Source organism: Halichoerus grypus, chromosome 2 (genome assembly GCF_964656455.1).
Source record: "Halichoerus grypus chromosome 2, mHalGry1.hap1.1, whole genome shotgun sequence".
In the NCBI taxonomy this organism is placed as follows: Eukaryota; Metazoa; Chordata; class Mammalia; order Carnivora; family Phocidae; genus Halichoerus; species Halichoerus grypus.
In genome coordinates, this window is record NC_135713.1 from 193,151,123 (window position 1) to 193,164,242 (window position 13,120).

Below are 13,120 nucleotides of genomic sequence, written 5' to 3' on the forward strand. Positions count from 1 at the left end.
TAAATTTTTTAATTCTGATACAAATATCAAAAGTATAAAAAAATATAATACAGTGAGAAGTCTCCTTCCCACCCTGTTCTCTACCCACCCAGTTCCTAGACTTAACAGGTAACCAATGTCACCATTTTGTTTATTCTTCTGAAGTTTTTTTTAATGCATATATACCAAGCCAATACAAATTTCCTTTTCTCCTTCCCGCCCCCCCACCCCCCCCACCCCACCCCCGGCAAAAACATCAAGGGTAACATACGACACACACTATTCTACATCTTGCTTTTATCACTTCACTATGTATCTTGGAGACCTCTCCATATCATATTGAATTACATTTTAATTCTGTCCTTTTGTCAAGAATACTTTTTTACTAGGGGCGCCTGGGTGGCTCAGTCGTTAAGTGTCTGCCTTTGGCTCAGGTCATGATCCCAGGGTCCTGGGATCGAGCCCCACATCGGGCTCCCTGCTCCGCGGGAGGCCTGCTTCTCCCTCTCCCTCTCCCACTCCCCCTGCTTGTGTTCCCTCTCTTGCTGTGCCTCTCTCTGTCAAATAAATAAATAAAATCTTTAAAAAAAAAAAAAAGAATACTTTTTTACTTGCCTTCCATCCCCGTTCAGTCTAGCACTCAGGGCAATCAGCAGTCCAGAAAGCTACCTGAGAAGTGATGGTGGCACCAGAGCACATGCCAGAGCCCATACATCCCTTCTCTCTGCTACCGCAGCTTCTCCTTGCTCTTTTCTCCGGCTTGCCCATTTCTCCTCCTCCTCCTTGTTCATCTTCCATCTCACCCATGCCCCAACCCTGACAACTGGACTTAGGAACATCATAGTGCTTAGTCATGGCTAGCAATGAAAAAACTGTAGATCCCTAATATATGGAAAGGGGTAAGTAATCTCCATGGGAATTTGTAATTAACAACAGTGCCTTAGGGACGCCTGGGTGGCTCAGTCGGTTAAGCGTCTGCCTTCGGCTCAGGTCATGATCCCAGGGTCCTGGGATCGAGTCCCACATCGGGCTCCTGGCTCAGCAAGGAGCCTGCTTCTCCCTCTGCCCGCCTCTGTCTCTCTCTCTCTGATAAAAAAAAAAAAAAAAAAAATCTAAAAAAAAAAAAAAACAACAGTGCCTTAAATTGAGGAGTGTTTGTTTGGAGTTCTTTTGCCTTTGTTACTTATCTTTCCTTTGGTACTTTGGTTTGTGAAAAGGGTGCATAATGGCACTATTTTCTATACTCATGGAAACAAGCAATACTCAGGTCTAACATGATAGAACTAGAGTTCATTCTGAAATAAGAGAGCAGAAACGAAGAGTAAGAGCTATAAAAAATGAATGTTTTGGTTCCAAAGTATACATTTTAATTAATCTACCTTTTTTTTTTTACTTAAAAATAAGCAGCTGTAATCTGAAAATACATCTCAGAAACATTTTAAGGATATTCAGAATGAAAAAGAGAATAAAGTTCTCTCTCCCTTTTAATTTTCTATCCTTTAAATTCAATGCTATCCTCTTCCTCCCAAAAGGTGCCCTTTTCCTCCCAAAAGGTCTCCAACACAACAAGTTTCAAGGTTTTTGTTTTTTTTTTTAAGGTAATAAAAGGAATAGGAAAATGTCAGCAAATAAAAAATTTGTTTAGACTCGGAAGAGGTTTCCCACTGATCAAAGGATTGATGGGGAACATAAAATTAAGGCAGCCACATAACTAAATTCTTAAGTAGGTAACTCACATAGTACGGAACACTTGACTTCCATTCTGTTTTCCTGCCAAGCCAGAGGCCTTTCGTACAACTTTGGGGGTTACTGTGGAACTATATTGTAACATCCCAGATTCAGAGATCTAGAGTTAAATCTTAAACATCATATATATGTTAAATAGCACGCCTCTATGTACCTAATACATTAGTTAAAACTAAGGTGACTAAAAAATAAAATACGATATACTGGTCTCAATTTCCTTAGGTTTCTAGAGAACTAGTACCCATTCATATCCCCTTGCCTACTTCCTAAAGATAACAGGGGCCACCAGATCCTGGCACTAAACACTTGGTACCAAAGAGAAATACTCTTGTACAAGGTCCTTCAATTCTTACGGGTTCAGGACGTCTGGCTAGATTCCCCACACAACCCCTCCAACTCTACAAGGAGAATGGCTGGAAACTGTGTCACTTTGGCTTCCTTTATACTAATATAAGCACAGCGCTCCTTATCCAACAACAGCAGCTGGAACATAAATGAAGATGAGAATTCAGTCTACATTTACCTAAAGATGTCCCACAGTCCCATATTTAAGTTACCCAGACTGCATTATTCGCTGATTTATTCACTGTGTTAACTTAGAATTCCACAGGACAGACTACCACACAACAGTCTTAACTACACTAGTATATAGCTCCAAAGGAAGGCAACCTGCGCCCTCCCGGTAAAGCTTTACCCTCTGTTTAGTCCTAATGGAAAGTCCTTTGGCCACCTCTCTACGAGAGATTGGAAGGAAGCAAGAGACTGGAGAACCATCATTATCAATGAGGGCTTTTTCATCTAAAGATCATCTGTCCACACTGCCCAAGAAGTTTATCCTGTGAGATGAAACTTGGCACAAAATGCTACCTGTTGAAAAAAACAGTGTAAATTCGAGTGCAGAGGACTAGGGGGCAGCAGGAAGACTCTCCAACAGAGTTGTACACAGAAACCAACAGGTCTTAGAATGTTCTAATCTACTATATGAAGTCTCAAGTAAACAAATGGTTAATGACACATCTTTTATAACATATGAATCAGCTACAGATTTGCAAGAGTGGGACACACCCTGGTACCTATGACTCTAAGTACCTGCTTGAAAGTGGACCTGGATGTCTGATTGCCAATCCATCCTACTGAGACTGGAACAGAACTTTACAACTATGTGGGTTGTCATCATTTAAAGTTAAAAAGTAAACACATCATTATAATGGAAGTTAATTCAAGAACTTCATTAATACTTTAACACCAATAATCAAGAACAGTAGCAATACAAAGTAAGGAGTAACCAATCAGTCCTAGAAGCAAACACAATAGTACTTTTGGAGGGGAAAGGAGTGTCAGGTAAGAGGGTTGAAGAACTGCAAATTCAAGGATTCGAATATTCTCAATTCTAAAGAAAAATAAAATAAAATGAGAACTTGAATTTTAAAAATAACACATCCTACCTTGAGAGGCATCCAAATAGCATTCATAGTGTCAGAAGAGTTCAGACAATACTCAGAAATGAGCAAGAAGGGAATCTTAGTAATCCCTCAGTCACCAAGTATGAGCAGGTAGGAAAATTTTTTGTTTGAAGAAGGTATCTGAAAGAGAGGACTGTCAATTAGACTAAAAACTAATCAAGAATTACCAAATACTTTAAGCTATCAGGACAGAAATTCAAAGTACTATTTGCATCACCATCCTATAAGTAGAGACCACAGTCCCCTTAGAAAAGGGCACCTGGGTGGCTCAGTTGGTTAAGCAACTGCCTTCGACTCAGGTCATGATTCTGGAGTCCCAGGATCGAGTCCAGCATCGGGCTCCCTGCTCAGCGGGGGGTCTGCTTCTCCCTCTGACCCTTCCCCTCTCATGCTCTCTGTCTCCCATTCTCTCTCTCAGATAAATAAATAAAATCTTTAAAAAAAAAAAAAAAAGGGCAAATGTGTTTATGTATATCTCCATGTATATGTAGAACTATATTTTACATAAAATGTGGATTAAATGTGTAACACATGTTTTAGATAATATAAAATTGCTTATCAAATAATCAGAAAACCAAAATCCCTGATTAAAAAATGACTATTCAGGGCACTTCAAAAACATTATTGAAAAGTGATCTAATTGACCATCTAAAAAGACCCTTGCCACATTTAATTTTATTTGATAAGTTAAAACCTCTCTGACCATTCTGATAGTCCTAAATTTTATTAAATTTAAGTTTCGGAGCCCATTCTACATGAAAAAGAAAATCTATTCTTGTCTGATATGCTACAAGCAAATAAAAGACCCTTCCTTCCTAGAGATCTTTAAAAGCAGACCAAACAACTTAATTTTGAGTTTGGGAGGGAGGTAAGTTTGCGTGGAGGAAGGAGGGACGATTAAATGACCTCTTGTAAGATCCTTGTTCAAGTCCTAGGCCTGAATGAAAATTCCAGCTTAACCAGTTACTGCTTCGCTTAAAATGGAGGCTTGCCCGAGTAGGGACAAAAATAACAGCACACCCCCCCCCCAACCTGCCCCGTAAAATAAATTTGAAAAATCAAAGACTACAATACCCTCGTTTTTAAGAAAAATTAAAAATAAAAACCTCTGGAGTGGATTTGTTCTTGCTATGCGCTTGTCACTTCTCCTTCGAAGACTTGGCATCACTTTCCTTACCGCTCATCGGATTTTGGGGGTGATTGGGGGGCGCAAAGGGGGGGAGGAGTTTGACTGTTGACCTAAGTCTCAGGAGGTTTAATAGCCCCTCCATGATCCCCACCGCAAAAGCCAAGGAGAGAAGAGAAAGGGGAGAGCCCGAGTTCCCACCCCTCCCCCCGCCTTGGACCCTAGTCCCAAACCTACCCCCCCCTTCCCGCAGTGGGGCGACTCCTTCTGCCCCATCCCCATTGTTAGGACGGGGGCGAGTCGGGGAGTGGGCTCAGGGCAGGGGCGCCTGCGGCCGTTGCCCCGGCTTGCCTCAGGAGGGGCGGCCCGCGGGATGCAGCTTCCCTTCCTCCCCGCGTCGGTCCGTCCCACCTCGGCTCGGCCTGGCGCCCCGGGCTCTGCTCGGCGCCCCCGGCCCCGGGCCCGGCCCCGGCCCGCCCCCGGGCAGCCAGGCCCCCCGACCCCTCGGCCCGCAGCCCGCAGCCCAGGCCTGCGGGTGGGCGCGGGGCGGGGGTCCCGGTGCCCCACACACGCGTCCCCGCTCCCCCAGCCCAGCCGCTTCCAGGGCCCTCGGCGGCGCCCGCTCCCCGGGCCCGTCGGCCCCCCGCCTCCCGGCCGGGCCGCCCCCTCGGGCTCCCGCGCTCGGGGCCGCCTCCCCTTCCCCATCATCACCCCTACCGACTCGTGCCCCCACCCCCCCGGGCACCAGTGCCAACGGCGGCTCCCCCGGCCCCGGACCTACCTGCACGGCTCAACCAAGCCTAGAAGTGGGGGCGGGGAATCTTCCGCCCTCCTCTGTCTCCCATTGGCCCTTCCGGGGCACATCGTGAGCGCCATTGGTTGATCGAGGATGTCCGTCAGAGCGCTGAGGCGGGACAGAGGGGGGGAGAGAGGGATGCTGGTGCCTCGGCGTCTCAGTCTCTGTGTATCTCGCTGTCTCTGTCTCTGTCTCGGCTCTTGGAAACGAGAGACATATGGACAAGAGGACGGGAAGGGGGGCCGAGGCGGGAGGAATAGAAATAGGAACCCCGGCAGAGCTTCCCACCAGTCTGCCACTCAAATCCCCCTACCTAAGTGCCCTGTAGATCCTCTTCTCCATCACCCCCAACCCCGGCCCCTCACCCCTGTAGGTTCCTCATCCAGGAAGCGACGTGATGAAAACTCGATGCCGGAAGGCCATAGGGGGAGATTTTTTGTATGTACATAAAATATACACATACCAATACTTATATATAAAGTCAAACACATATATGGTCATGAGGGCCTGGAGAGGAAAGGGCACTTATCTTACAGACAGGGAAGGACTTGAGATAAAGCCAAAAATAAGAAGGAATCAAAAATCACTCTAAGAGCTAGCAACAGTGGTTTCCTCCTGGGAGGGGAACTGAGTGCCTAGGAGACCAGATGGGAGGAAGACTTGTGTTCCCCAGCCCATCCTTTTGTATCTTTTGATTTTTGTACCATTCACAAAGATTCCAGTTTTTTTTTTAATTAATTGATTTATACTTTTAAATAATTCCAAAGCCACAAAACCAGGGGGACAGACAAGAAGATCATCCAGGCAAAGTGGGACAACATGCAGATGTGGGGAGGAATCTTAGTTTTTAATATGTTCCTTCCAGATATCAGGGATAAAAGCAAGTGGAGGTGTCCCAGAGGCAGCTGGGGTTATGGAATGAGGGAGAGAGTGGGCAATCAGGACTAGGGGAGATTTCCAGTTCTCCACCTGTTTTGGTGGTCTATGACATTCTAAAGGATAAACTCCCCATAGAAGTGTAAAAACACACCCACAGTGACAGCCAATGAAAAGAAACAGAAAGACGGTGAGTGACATAAGAAAAACAATACATATTGAAGAGGCATGAAAATTAAGAAAATAGACTAATAAAACCATGAGAGCCTCACGGGCCTTGAGGTTCACTTCAGGAACCCTCTTTAAGCTCACTCAAGAGGAAAGAAAGCCAAGAAAATGTAGTAAGGCAGAGTTCTTAACGTTTTCAAACCATAGACCCTTTTGGCATTCTGGTGAAGCACATGGACCCCTTCTCAGAATATTTTAAATGCATAAGAAACACCTACAAATTTAAAGGAAACCAATTATATTAAAACACAATTTTCAAAATATTTTTAGAAGTGTGATATAGGGGGGCCCCTGGGTGGTTCAGCTGGTTAAGTGACTGCCTTCGGCTCAGGTCATGATCCCAGGGTCCTGGGATCCAGCCCCACATCAGGCTCCCTGCTCCTCGGGGAGCCTGCTTCTCCCTCTCCCTCTGCCTGCCGCTCCCCCTGCTTATGCTCTCTCTCTCTCTCTCAAATAAATAAATAAAACCTTAAAAAAAAAAAAAAGAAGTGTGATATAGTAATATATATGCTTTATATTAATGTATTAAATAATAAGATCTAATGGCAGGCCTAATCACCATAATTTTGAGGCAGTAGATGAGCATAAATAATATTTCAAGATACTTGCAATGACTGTCAGGTATCAGGAAACTATCTGATTTCTATTAGTGACAAGATCACAGTTACTGCTAATACTGCTTGATTTATTTTCTCTGCTCAGAATTGAAGGTAATGCTAATTTTCATTAGACCTTAACACAAATAAAGACATATTACTTTTCTTGATCTAAGTTCATGAATTTCCTAACCTGTGGATCACAGGTTAAAAAACGATACCCTAGGGCACTTGGGTGGCTCAGTCAGTTAAGTGTCTGCCTTCAGCTCAGGTCATGAACTCAGGATCATGGGATCCAGCCACGCAGGCTCCACATCAGGCCCCACATCAGTGCGGGGTCTGCTTGAGATCCTTCCCCACCCCCCGACCCCGCTCATGCATGTGTGCTCTCTCTCCCTCTAAAATAAATAAATAATAAAATCTTTAAAAAAAAAATCTGTATCAGCTAAGAAAAAATATTTTCTCTGAATTGATTAATTTTGCTTAAATCAGCCTGAGAAAACATCTTTAATCCAGCTCCTTATTTCATATATCTGCAAAATGGGGAAAACAATAGTACCTATCTCCTAGGGTTTTAAATTAGTCAATACATGTAATGGATATAAAATAGTACCTGACATAGGCTAAACACTCAATTTTTAACTATTATTATTTTATTTGGCATCTTGTAATCCAGGTCATTCCATGAAAATTGGTGGTATGATTATTTGTATTAATGACAGGTATAATAGCAAATGAAAAGCAAAAAGGGGTTAACCGAGAACACTTGTTTTTTATTTAATGCTTCAAAATTAGAATACTCCACTTCTGCCAGTTACATTTTCTTTCCTCTATTGGGGAAAAACATCAGTGCCTCTTTAAAAGGATTGTAAACTCAGAAAAATATTTTGGCTACTCATATTACAAAAGCGCTAATTTCCATGATTCTGTATCTAAAGACTTTCTACCAATCAGTAAAGACCAGCAATCCTCATACAGTGCTAGTGAGAATGTAAACTAGTAGGCCACTTTGGAAGACTGATATAACCTAAGAAAATTTAAGATATGCATACTCTATTCCAGCAGTCCCACTACTAGATATATATTATAAGGAAATGCCGAATTTTAAGGGTTAGAATTACTGTACAACACTATTCATAGCAGCATTACTCCTCAATGCCCCAGACTAGAAACATCCCAAATGTCTACCAAGCATAAAACGGTTAAAACGTGGTATATATCTATATAATGAAAATTAACCAACTATGGTTATATTCAACAACACGAATAAATTCTTACAAAGGTAATATTGAACACACACAAAAAAGCAAGATACAAAATATGTATATATATAGTCTGATTCCATTTATATAAAGTTCAAAAGCAGGCAAAACTAAACCGTATTGTTGAGGGATGCATATGCAGGTGGTAGAATTCTAAGGTAAAGGAAGTGAACACAAAGTCATGAGAGCCAGTAGGGGGCAGACGGAGTTTTGTTTAATTGGGAGTGGGGGTTGTTCTCAGGGGCTGGTAATGTTCTCCTTTTTGATCAGGTAATGGGTACACAAGTGTTTGCTCTATAGCTATTTGTTCAAATGAACCAAAAAAAAGTTTTATATATTCTTCTGTGTGCGTGTTATATTTCACAATGAAAATATTTTTTAGAACAGCATCTCTTTAGAAAAATCAACAAAGGATATGACAGAAATTTCACAAAGAGGAAAATAGTAAAGGCTCTTAAACTAAAGATGTTCAACTTCTTCAAAAAACAAGCATTTAAAACTCCACTATTTTCATCTTACAGGTCATGAAGATAAATAACATTTGCTAACACTTTCTGTTGGCAGTGGAGGAAGAAATAGCTATTTTCATGTATCACTGGAGAAAATATAAGTTGTTCCAATATCTATGGAGGGCAATTAGGCAATAGCCATCAAAATTATAAATGCAAATACCCTTTAATTCAGCAATCCTATCTCTAGACACATATTCATTTATTCCCCAAATAGTTATTGAGTACCTACTATGTAACAGGCACTGTTTTACGCTCTAGAACTTAATTTACTGATATATTCTCTGAAAAGTCTGGAAACATGGGGCTGTTTATTTCATTTTTATCATGGACTGGTTTATGAGGAAGAAGGCTTGAATCTCAGCCAGAGAATATACTTAGGATTAGATCAGAGCACCTTAAAGAAAGTATAACAAATTGTTTCCCTACTTTCAAATTTTTAGATAATCTGTATAAACACAGTTATCGGTTTGTTTTTAATTGTTTATAATAACAAAAGATGAGGAAAATAAAAGTTAAGTGCCTGTCATTATAGGACTGGTTAAATAAATTATGATTTGAACCCTGCTCTGTCACCAGGGCAGGCAGGCTTCATTGGCATGTCACCTGTGCAAGCACACACACTCAGAATGACCCCCCAACACACACACACACACACACACACACACACACACACACACACTCTACTGCTGCCATTTTGAAACTCTTAACAATTTTACTTTTGAACTTGGATTTTGTATGTGAAGTATGATGGGGCATGAAGCAAATGCATGAGCAGAGGACATGGGCACAGTGAGGTGTCATCATTCCTTGCCACCCCATTCACAAATAGCATTGGTGATGCCCCATGAACACAGAATTCTGGAGGGCCCGTGATGCACAGGAGCTTGGCAAAAATCAAAGTGAGCGCAAGATAAGCCTGTTACATGGATGACTGAATAAGCCCTGAGAGGCCATGCTTTCCATTCAAACTGGAACTTGCTTCAAACCCAGAAAGAAGACATATTCTAAGAAACACGGAAAACCAAGGACCCCTAATCTATCTATTCTTACTGGTGTTACTTCTCTGTATGAGCGCATCTCTCATGCTAAAAATGGTGACACAGAAGGAAAAGGCAGACAAGTCAACCCTGAGTTCCTTACCCTTTCAGTCCTTCCTTCCTCATCAGTAAGTGGAAAGCGGGTATTGGTAGAATGTGTGTATATCAAAAAGAGAAATCAAAATGTTTGAGTTACTTATCCAGAGTCCCCAGTGTCCTGGTAAGAACAAAATACATGTGCAAGTACAAGCTACAAAATACAAATTACATAATTTTGATGGTTCAACAAAGGAGTTAAATGTCTTTAAAAATGGCATCGCACAATATAAAGACAGATGGTAAAATTCATACTAATGATTTAAATTTTTAATTGTTCTTTACTTAGATGATGTCACAAATGAAAAACAGTCAAGACAGAGACCGTGAAAGAAAAGAAAAGGCTTTATACATTTTAGTATCTTTAATGGTATATCTTTCCTGCGTTTTGAATAAAGGGTCCACATTTTCATTTTGCATTGAGTTCCTCAAATTAGGTAGGTGGTCCTGTCCATTGCTTACTAATTTTGTGACTTTGGGGGCGCCAGGGTGGCTCAGTCGGTTAAGCGGCTGCCTTGGGCTCAGGTCACAATCCCAGGGTCCTGGGATCGAGCCCCACATCGGGCTCCCTGCTCAGTGGGGAGTCTGCTTCTCCCTTTCCCTCTGCCGCTCCCCTTGCTTGTGCTCTCTCACTCTCTCTCTGTCAAATAAATAAATAAAATCTTTAAAAACAAATTTTTTTTTTTACATTGGGCAAGTTATTTAACTTTTCTTTTTAAAAATTTTGTTTATTTATTTGACAGAGAGAGCACAAGCAGGCGGAGCTGCAGAGAGAGGGAGAAGCAGGCTCCCCACTGAGCAGGGACCCCGATGTGGGGCTTGATCCCAGGACCCTGGGATCATGACCTGAGCTGAAGGCAGACACTTAACCTACTGAGCCACTCAGGCGCCCCGGGCAAGTTATTTAAATGCTGGGTGCCTGTGTTTGCCTCTCTGCAAAATAGGATTTAATAATCATACCTATCTTATAGTATTGTTGAGAGGATTAAATACGCTAATTAAAGATGATTAGAGTAGTGTTTAGCTACTACGTATTAAATGTTATGATTATTGCTGTGTTTCTATTAGCAAATATACAATGGAATAGTAACCAGCCATTAAAAAAAAAAGGAAGTCCTATCTTCATGTCCTGCTAGAGAGTTATCTCTGAAATATATTAAGTGAGAAAACAAAAAAAGTACCAAACAATGTTTATGACATGATTCCATTTGTGGAAGAAAGGAGAGGAAAACACGTCTCTACGTATATACTTGTATACTCTTAAAACACGTTCCTGGAAGGATACACAAATAACACTGTTTGCCTCCAAGGAGAAGAAAACAAGCCGCTGGAAGATGAGGTAAGGGAAGGATTTTTCTCTCTTTAAGCTTTTGAACCATGTCAGAGTGTCATTTATTCAAAAAAAATAAATTAGGTTAAACATTCTAAATGTCTTCTATATTTTAGTTTGCACAATGCACTGCCAGACCCAGAAGCACAACTAAATAAATAATTGTTGGCCAAAATATTTCTTAAAAATTATAGAGGGATACACACAGGTATCTAATGTGACATCCCAAAGTCAGAACAGGAGCTTAAATTCTAAACCACACTATCTAAAGTAAACTTGGACTTTCTATCCTTTTTTTTTTTTTTTTTTTTAGTTTCCATACATAGAAAGCTATACAGTACTTTACAGAGCAACTAAGAGAAAATCTCTGTGACTAGGCAGAGCAGGCAAGGTTAAGGAGCTTGTGCCTGTCCCGGATCGGTCTGGCTGGCACTGGACTGAGGTCCCTAACCCCGCTAGGTTCCGTGCTGGAGAAGCTGCAGCAGGCGGGGAAAACCAAGTGTCATCCTTACCAAGTGATTACGCTAATCTGTGTTGAGAATCAGGGTAACGGAGGTTCCAGTGACCATGGGTGCAGATCTTATTTTTGACTCCTTTATTAATCCTCCAATTGCCTCTAGAGCTTATGACATGATAATAATGGCTCATGTTTTCTAGTCAAAGATGACACACCTGAACCATTATGAAAAAGACCTGTTCCTTAAGTTTGATGGATCCATTCACCTGCATCTGTGGGCATCACTGTGATCAATCAGTCTGTGAACGTCAGGAGTGAGGGGTGTGGTTCGGGGCCATGTAATACAGTAAGTTCCAGAGCAGTGGTTTTACTGTGTAGGATCTGAGGCTTTTTTTTTTTTTTTAAGTAATCTCTATACCCAACGTGAGGCTCAGACCTACAACCCTGAGATCAAGAGTCGCAGGCTCCACCAGACTGAGCCAGCCAGGTGCCCCTGAGGCAAATATTTAATGACTGTGTGCCTCAGTTTTCTCAATACTAATACCTACCTCCTAGGGTTGTTGTGAAGATTAACACAGGTCAAGTCTTGCACATAGTAGGTGCTCAGTGCAGGCTGGCTGACGCTGGTGTTGTTCAGGTCTTAGGACTCCGGCCGTCTGAATTAAAATATAAGAGAGAAGATCCTGAATTGTACACACTGGTCCCCATGTCCATTCACTTGTATTGATTTTCCTTTACAATATCACCTGTTTGTCATTTCCTCTATTCTTCCTGTCATCAGCTTAGTTAAGAGATCATTTGGCAATGATATTCAGTAGGGCTGGAGTAAAATGCAAGTAGATATAGTATACATTGACTCTATTTATTCCCAAATAATAGCACAGGTCGCTGGGTTCTCCCCCAGGAATCCTAGTAGCTGACTGCTGCCCGCTTTTAGCAATTAGGTTTCTGTCCATCTCAACCTCAATAGTCCCTACGAATATCGTTATCGAGCACCTGCTCTGTGCCAGCCGCTGCCAAGACCCGGACATGCAATGAGAAGACAATGCCCCTGCCTTCAAAGCGTACACAGAGATGGGCAAGACAAGAACAGGTGAAGCCACTAGACCGGGATAAGGGCTGAGATAAAGGGAACTGTGGGGGTGAGGGGGGAGAGGGAAAGCACAGGGGCACTAGCATGTGCAAAGCCCAGAAGATAAGAGACAGCAGCCACTTTCCAGAAATTGGTAGCTCAGTATGGCGGAAGCATGGCGTTCAAAAAAGGAAACCAGAAGACATCAAGTAGGATTAGTGGTTCTCGAACTTGAATGTGCATAAAAGCAGCCTCCTGGGCTTCATCCCTAGAGATTGTGATTTAGTAGGTTGGAGCGAGGGTACCAGCAAGTGCTGTTGGTCTGAGGGCCGTCCTCTGAGAAGCACTGATGGGGAGAAGAAGGGTAGGGTCAACTTGCAGAGAGCTTGAGTATTATGCACAGAGAGAGGTATGCGCTTCCCCCTTAGCAGGGGGGTGCGGAGCGCCTCTGAGGAGTTTAAGCCTCCAAGAGACATGGTCACAGCTACCTTTTAGGAAAATGACTCTGCATGCCACATGAAAAAGAGAGAGAAAGCAAGACTGG

General features: G+C 42.4%; 1 protein-coding gene across 7 annotated transcripts in view; it reads right to left on the reverse strand.

The window, feature by feature from the left end:
- Positions 1–5,186, reverse strand: part of KANSL1 (KAT8 regulatory NSL complex subunit 1) — a 178,974-nt gene extending 173,788 nt beyond the window's left edge. For 5 of the 7 annotated variants that reach the window (XM_078065865.1, XM_078065866.1, XM_078065864.1 and 2 more), the window contains exons 1-2: positions 4,295–4,506; positions 3,171–3,308 (exon numbers count right to left, since the gene is read on the reverse strand). The gene's annotated coding sequence lies outside the window, so the exon portion shown is untranslated. Of the gene's footprint in view, positions 1–3,170; positions 3,309–4,294; positions 4,507–5,095 lie in introns of those variants that run through there. The other 2 variants (XM_036103100.2, XM_036103099.2) reach the window with 2 other exon arrangements.
- Between the last annotated feature and the right edge of the window lie 7,934 nt (positions 5,187–13,120).